Here is a 9,100-nt window from a genome sequence, read left to right on the forward strand (position 1 = left end):
TAGTTTTAATGGCAAATAAGGGAATAAAACTAATGAAACCCTTAAAAATAAACTCGGAAGAATATGTTGGTCGGAAGAATATGTTGGTAGAGATTGAAATTTAGAGAAATTCTGCAAAAAGGAAGTTTTAAGGCCCAGTGACCACCTTACATATACTAATAACAAAGGACAAACCTCAATCAGATTCACTGACTATAAATATTCAGACCAAAGAGAAATAGATGAAGACCTCGACGACAACACCACTAAAACAACAATAAACATGGAAGGAATGAATGTTCAGATCATAGAAGAAGACGACTACGAAGTAGATAAATCAATAAAGAAAGCCGAAGAAATACACAAATTAGATTTTTTTTTAAAAAGCAATCTTCAGATGTAAAGGTTGCAAACTAAGAGGAATAAACTTCTCTTTGGTAGAAAGACACTTTAAAGAATGCAGAGCTAGAACAGACAATTACGGGTATAGACAGGAGGAAGACGCACAAGAAGAAAGTGATAACTAGACAACACGTAGTTTAAAAGAATTTATGGAAACCGCCTCGACTAGTTCAAGTCCCTTCCAAAAAATCACACCCGTACCAAGAATATACCATAGGTAATTTGCCAAGGCACAGAGTCTTTAGACAAGACCCAACTACCGAACCAAAGATGGTTAGACCAATAGGAATAAGAATGCCAATAGAAGCCCCTATCAAACTTCAAGAAGGGGGAGATAGAGGAAAAATACTAAATATAGCAGCACATGACCCCCAATTATGAAATTCAGTAATAGACGTATGAAAAGGTATAGTGGTAGCAGACTACATACATCATATAGTGAAACAGATGCAGAGACCATGTATAGGTATATGGAGACCTTTTTAGGAGAATCAATTAAAGGAGTATGGGAAGCATACAAATTAAAGTAACTTACCCTCAAGAATTCCAAGAATTGGTAAACATGGGACCAAACCCGTACAACTTTACTAATAAAATACACAGCCTTGTAACAGGAGAAGACCCAAATAGTGGATTAGTAGTATTACAAAAGAATGTGTTAATAAAACTAGAACAACTTAGCATAAATAATTGGTGCCATATAAAAAACTTCCTAAAAGACTTCTTCTATTATTGCACCATAAGCGGTAACGCGTTTGACCAAAGTTTAGGAAAGAAACTTTTCAATAAGCTCCTTGGAGCCCTAGGAAGAGAAATAGAAGAAAGATAGAATAAAAGAGGAGTGATGCAAAATTCAACCGTGAATTGGTCCATAGGACATAAAGTACAACATGTAATGGAGATACTACAATAAAAATGAACAAATATACAAATACAAAAAACAGTTGAAACAAGGTGAGACTGATTTCTGTAAAAATATATATACACAAATCATTAAAATAAATTAGAGGCATGCGTCATCACTTCTCCTAAATCTATAGATTATGCTATAAATGTCGAATGAATCATACACTCTACACAAATCATTACTTTCATTTAACAGTTATCTATATATTATTTGTCCGAGATACACTTTACTTTTTCGAGATACACACTATAAAATCATGACAAATTTTCCATGTATCTGTGCTAACTTATTATTTAAGATACATGAACAACAAAATATTAATGCTACAAAAACATTTATTACTCTTCAACATTAGATCTTTTTATTTTAACAATGATGTTTACATTATCTGTTCGAGATACACTTCATTTGTCCGAGATACACACTATAAAATTATGACAATTTTTTCATGTATCTGTGATAACTTATTATCTAAGATACATGCTCAACAAAATATTAATGCTACATAAACCGTTATTACTCGTCAATATTAGATCTTTTCATTTTAACAATGATGTATACTTTATTTGTCCGAGATACACTTCATTTGTCCGAAATACACACTATAAAATATCCATGCTACAAAAACCTTTATAACTCTTCAACGTTAGATTTTTACTCTCTTAACAATGACATATACAATATTTTGTCCAAGATACATTTTATTTGTCCGAGATACACTAACTTATGACACATTTTTTCATGCTTCTAAAATACACAAAAACATACACATCATGTATCCAACAAAATAATGAATTTGACTAACCTCTTCTTGTCTGATCTTACATTCTTGAATTGAAATCGATTGTCTATGACATATTTTTACATTACTGCCACTATAGTAGTCTTGTCCTTATACAACTGCTTGATTTGAACTACTTTGTGGCTATGATCGCTAATAACATGATCCGAATTACTATCCAAAACATATAACACATCTACACTACGATTATCTGCAAGAACTGCTACATATACAGTCCCAACGTCACCTCTAACTTTAACAATGGATGTATCTTGGTCAAAAGATATTTCACCATTGTTGATGCATCCAAAAGTTTACTCTGTCATTGTTATGCACAATGGATACAACCCGCAATTGGATTGACGTCTTTTCAATTCCATAAAAAGCCTCATGCCCATCTCGTTTCGAATTTCCATTGGAGTTACATTGCCTTCCATCGTGTATCTTATCTCCATTCTTTTGCGTGAAAAATCGATTCCTAGTTGTGTTGAAATACCATCGACTAGATCATTGTAAGTTGCATTCTCTCTCAATGGTATTCCATCAATTCTACAATTATTTTCGTAATCGATTTCAGAGATTCATGAACCTGAATGCCTTAACAATATGGTTATATTCGCCATTCGGAAAAAAACTTTGAAAATTCAGGATTCAAAGGAATGAATCGACGAAGAAAACGAAGTTTACAACACCAGATCTATTAATCTGTGTGATTTAGTGTTTTTTTCAAAAACCTGTAGGAGTTGGTATGAATTGTTCCACCAAATCTGTTTGTTTGTTAAATCCCATGCTTTACTCCTTTAATCATGGAATTAAGTTACACCATTTAATTCAAGTTAATTAACTAACGTACCTCTTCCTTTTTAATTCTGATAGATACACATATCTAACTACTTTTGATTCATGTATAGAAAGTAATTTAGAAATCTACCAGAATTTCAAGTAATTATGGTCTAAAATAGTGGAGTTTATGTAGTTTGCTCATTATTTATACCGGAAAAAGAAAATATTTTTTTGTATATTGGGACAAAATTAAGAAAATCAAATGGGTATTATATTTTGGGTTGTTGATGTGATAGATAGAAAGATCTTAAAAAAAGAAAAGAAGTTTTTTTAAGTATGGAATGCAAGTAATTATAGGATGAAAAGAAGTTTTTTTAAGTTTGATTAGGGAAGAGGACCCACATGAATAGATGGGGTGCAGGTGCACCCGTGAATTTTGGGAAAAAAAAAAAAAATATATATATAGAGAGAGAGAAACTAGCAGAAACTGAATATAAAATACATTACCCCATAAAAAGCAAAGGATGGCACTTAGTACTGCCGATACTGGCTTGTGCGCCCGCCCTTGTGACCTCGATTTGAGCCCAACTAGAAACACATTATATTGTTTTCAATATAAGTTTTGAATTTAAAGGGGGCTTATAATATTAGTGTACCCGAAGTCTTTAAATCCTAGGTTCGCCTTTAACTGCGATATCAATATATAATTCATTTTATTTATAACTTTTTAAGGACTTAGGTAAGAAAATAACTTTCATATTTTTAAGCTATGGTAGAGTCACGATCGATAATGGAAAAAATAATTAGTGTATGAGAGATGGGACAAATTTGTGAATCAAAAGTATGGGAGAGAGTAGGCTTTAGAGAGATGAAAGCTTTAATAAGCCTATGTTAGCTTTAGATGGTTTGGAAAATATAGCTTTTTTAAGTCAGAGTTGCTTTTGTCAATAATTCTGATAAGTAAGTATTTTTCAAATGTTTTGTATATAATCGTTACCGCGAATTAAAACACACGACTAGAAGAAATGTAAAAAGAGAAAAATTAGCTAAACATCCACTTGAAATGACATAATTATCGTAAAATCGATGCAACTTTATTGATTAAACAAAAACAAGTGCTTGTACGCCTTTCTAAGCTGTCAATGCTAACTAGTTATAGCTAAGGTTCATCATAGGTTAGCCCAATCCCGTCCTCTCGTATTAAGGTTGGCTTCTCGCAGTTTTCTCTTTAAAAGAGAAAAACTAAGAAGTTGGAACTAAATACACAAATTCAAGAAGTTGAGTGTCACGTTCCAACACAAACATGTCTTGTTCACTCAACATCACAAAAGCATCAACTCCACCACCTTGATTACCCATCAAGTAAATTATTTTACCAAATGGGCCATTTGCTACACTCACTTTTATAGGCTTCCCCCATCCAAAATCTATTTCATGAAATGGAAATTTTACTCACTACTACAAATATAAGTGTCACAAGTACAACTACTATGGTACATTTCTTCCTTTGCTAAAGTTGATTCAAATATTTTATCAACCAATACATTTTGTTTCACATTATCTCTTTTGTAAGCTTGTTCTTTTCCTTTTCTCATTTCACTAACTATTATTGATAATTTCATGTTTTCTTCATTGTATATTGATGTTGGAAAAGATGTGAGGACATTTCCTACTATATTTAGTGGCAAATTCAGTTGATTTCGCAAATCAATAGGTTGAACCAATGTAGAAGGGAGAAATGAACCCGAATTTGCCTTGATCGCGAATACAATGCTTTTAAAAAGAAGTCCGCTAACAACTTCTGTACGTGTTGGATTTTGGATTTTTGTTTCCTCGATCGACAACTAGTGTCTTGAGTTCATGTAATTTTGAAGGTGAAAAGATATACCTATAAAAGATAAAAGAAAGATTTTGAGACGCGAACATCTTTAATTTTTTAAAGAGATATAATCCATATATTGTTTGAGAATATATAGACAAGTCATTCCAAGATATAGTGAAGCCACTAAATATAACAAACATATTTAATTTCTAATCATAGATCGTTTTTGTAAAAAACTTTTTACAATATCATCTAACTATGTAAGACTTCTTAAAATGAGGAATTTGTAATCTTGAAAATAAAACATGTATTACCTGTTATAACATTTATATCTCTGTCTTTTCACAACTTTGTTTCAAAATTTCATTATATACGTGAAGCGGGTGTAAAAGTGACCTAATAGTGAAATTTTTCCTTACATTGACAATGTATAACTTAAAATCATATTTTTTTTTATATATTTACAAAATATTTACCTTAAAATTTCTTACTTTTGCCCTTGATGACATGCTCTTATAGCCATAAAAATATCATGTTTGAGGTAACAAATTTTAAGGAAACTTTGGTATAGTATGTCAAAAGTTATTTTCTTTTTCTCTCAAATTTTGTGCCTGATCAAACACCGTCATATAAAATTAAACGACTTGAATACAAACTAAAAATACCTTCTTTGTACACAATCCTCTTTTTTTAAGCCAATCACTGGGGAAGTTAAAGGACCACTTGGAGGAGATGGATAAATAGATTGCTCCAAATAGGAAATAGATGGTTTTACACCATTTAGATTACTTGTTATCTTAGCCCAATCACAAAACATATAATAACTATTGCATCCATCTCCAATTTTATGTGAACTACACATACTAATAGCTATCCCTCCCCAATTAAAATAGCTAAGTTGAGCTACGATTAATCCATGATTCGTACAAATTTTCCAAAGTAAATTTTCAGGAAAAACTGCACGTTCAATAAGCGCGTTATGACAATTAAGAGCCTCAGAAATTGGACTATCGATTTGTACTTGTAAGAACTCAGCTCCAGTGTCATCACAATCAACGATAGTGTTATCATGTAACCTCCCACCATATGGATAATATAAGGTTAAATTTTGTGAAAGAGAATTTGAGATATTTGTGAAGGGCTTTTGGAATTAAATCAAGTTGTTGTTTAGTGTAGAAAAGGGCAAAGGGTATGTAAATATTTGCTATGGCTTGATTTATAAGAGAAAGTTTGTGCAAATTTTTTGTAGGAGGAGTTGGGGATGAGGGTTTGATGATTTTTTGTGAAATTAGTAGTGTTGAAGGTGACAATATAGTTGAGGCCATTTGGCTAAATGCTAGTAGTAATATGTAAGTTTGGTTTCTTGAATTGTGCACAAACTTAACATTGCCCAAGTTGGACTTATATAGCCTTGAAGATTTCTAGGGACAAAATAAAATAGGAGAAACTACCTCATTAGACATACATCAACATCATATATATTATTAATTTTAGGGAAAAGGGTAAAAAATGTACTTAAACTATGTGAAAGGAACGAAAATGCCCCCGTTAATAGTTTGGCTCAAAAATGTCCTTGCCGTCAATACTTTGGTTCAAAAATGCCCTTAAACAATGCAAAAGGAACAAAAATGCCCTCCATTTGTAATTTGGTCCAAAAATGCTCTTGCCATCAATACTTTGTCCAAAAATGCCCTTATTGTTATTTAATGGGTCAAAAATGCTCAGTTTCCAAATAAATATATTATTATTTTCTCTTTAACACATTCTTTTTTCTAATAATATTTTTAAAATTAGCAAATGTTTATCTTACTTCAATTCGGAAAAAAATTAAAAATTAAAAAATTTCTTATTTTATTATCATTATTTTTTATCGTTATATAAATATAAATTAATGATCGATATACTATGATCTTACATATATGACATATATTATTTGTCGAAAGGGTACATGAAGTTATTCTATTTGAATTTGATAAAATGAGATTAAGAAGAAAAAAAAATATTTTCAACAGTTTTATTTGTTAAAGTGATTTTACAAGAAAGAAAACAAGAATAGTGTTCTTTAATAATATTTTAATTAGGAAGAAGATGTATTTAAAAAGAAAAAATAATATATTTATTTGGAAAAAGGCATTTTTGTCCCATTTTGCAACTATAGGGGCATTTCTGGACCAAAGTATTGACCGCAAGGGCATTTCTGAGCCAAGGTATTGACAGTAAGGGCATTTTTGAGCCAAACTATAAGCATATGACATTTTTGTTCCTTTCACATAGTTTAAGGGCATTTTTTACCCTTTTCCCTTAATTTTATTTATACTTACAAATAATTACGTATCTTACCACTAATTAAGAATTTTCTATCATATATTGAGGAAGATATATACAGATGCGTGTATTTTTGTTACTAGATACACTAAATAGGAGAGAGGCAAGTGAGATAGTCATGTATTCTAGATACATGTGAATCGTACTAGATATATACATGTATCTATATGTATTTGGGGTGATTCACATGTATCTGGGAGACTGGGATATTTGTAAATTAGTGGAGGTTACACAATTCGTCCTCTATACTTGGAATTATTTCTTGTTCCAAATTTTTGACGTCACTCTCTGTCTCTCTATATTTAGAATACAAACATGATGATTAGTTAGACCCTTTACGTCACTCTCTCTATATTTAGAATACAAACATGATGATCAGTACAACCCTTCACTAATTAATATTTTATTTGATTGACCTACTACTTTCTTTAATTCACGAGCATTGTTGTGAAAATTACTAATTAAATAAATTTATTTTATTCTAATTCGATCTAAAAAAAAAGTAAAATTACGCTCGATAAAATTTGAAGTAAAAATTTTGACCCAAAATCCTGCATAACTGTATATACGTAACGTCTATACAAAATTAGACAACAAGCAATGCAGGTAATTCACTGTTTTCACCATCCTTTTCAAGTGCATTGAAACAATTAAGTTCACATTTTGCTCATATGAGCTGATTAGTTACTTGTCTGCCTATTTTTTGCTTGCTTTTATATAGTTTCTGCTATTTCTAATTTATTTTTTAAGTCTACTGCGATTTTTTTTAGTATAATTTTTTTTTATGTTTAGAGTCTAGTGTAGTTTTTGTGTGTTGCATATTTTAAAATTGGCATAACACGTAAATGTATCCTTTAATTTGGTTTTATTCGGCATTTATATCCTTCAATTTTGAGTGTGCACAAGTATACAATTTAACTTGTATAAAATTGAACAAATAGATGCATGCATCCTACGTGGCATCCTAATGACAATTTATATCCTATGTGGAGTCCTACATGTAATATGCCATGTAGGACACATGTGTCTATTTGTTCAATTTTATACAAGTTTATGTATCTACTTGTGCACACCCAAAGTTGAAGAGTATAGATGTTAGCTGAGTTAGGGCAAATTTATGTATTATGCCTTTAAAATTTGATGTAAATTTCTTGATGTTTAATCCTTTTCCTGTTTATAAAGTATTACTTGGATTCACGTAAATTTAATAATGTTTTTTTATAGGAAACTCTCCGAGATCAACTAAATACTTATGCTAGATTTGAGAACCCTGACAATTGCAATTGATTTCCAATTTTAGAGTACTAGTGTTGTTCTTTTTTCTTCTTTGTCTTTAGATTTCTATAACTATTTGTTGTTTCTTTATTGTCGATATCTTATTTTCTACATGTCTATCAGAAATAATCTCTCTACTTTCTCAAGATAGGATAAGATATGCGTATACTCTATCCTCTCTAGACTCCACATGTGAGACTAGTTTGTTGTTGATAATTGAAATTGACACCTTTGTAATTGTTTCTTGTTTAAGATCTTTGTGTCAATTTAGAATATAGACATGGTGATTGTTGAACCTTTGATTACTTAACATCTTTTTTTGATTAACCTCCTACTTCTTTAATTGACAAGAATCAAATTATCATTGTTGTTAAAGTTACTAAATGATTCTGTTTTATTCTAATTGAATCTAAGAAAAAAACCACGCATTCTAGGATCTGAAGTAAACTTCCTGGCTCAAAATCCTGCATATGTCACTATATATAAGTATAGCCACTACAAGAAAGTAGAGATACAGCGACATTTATTTAGTGAAAAAAAGTTTTTTTCACGTTTATTAAAAATTGTCACAAAAATAACGACATTTGATACAAATGTCATAGAAACAACCACATTTTGTTGCAAATGTTGTAAAAGCAACAACATTTAGTGGCAAATGTCATAGTGTTAGTCGCTAATTACTGACATTTACACCTAATATTGTAAATCTAAATCATATTAAAACAAGGCTAGATAACAAGCAATGCAGGTAGCCAGGTACATTGAAACAATCAAGTATACATTTTTCTCAAATGAGCAGATTAGTTACTGTTAATTGACCTCAGAA

At 30.8% G+C, this 9,100-nt stretch overlaps 1 pseudogene; it reads right to left on the minus strand.

Annotated features, from left to right (window-relative positions):
• Positions 1-4,094: 4,094 nt before the first annotated feature.
• LOC125820307 (acyltransferase Pun1-like) lies at positions 4,095-5,999 on the minus strand (annotated as a pseudogene).
• Between the last annotated feature and the right edge of the window lie 3,101 nt (positions 6,000-9,100).

The sequence above is a fragment of the Solanum verrucosum genome, unplaced genomic scaffold (assembly GCF_900185275.1).
Source record: "Solanum verrucosum unplaced genomic scaffold, falcon-dt-bn FXZP01000229.1, whole genome shotgun sequence".
Lineage (NCBI taxonomy): Eukaryota > Viridiplantae > Streptophyta > Magnoliopsida > Solanales > Solanaceae > Solanum > Solanum verrucosum.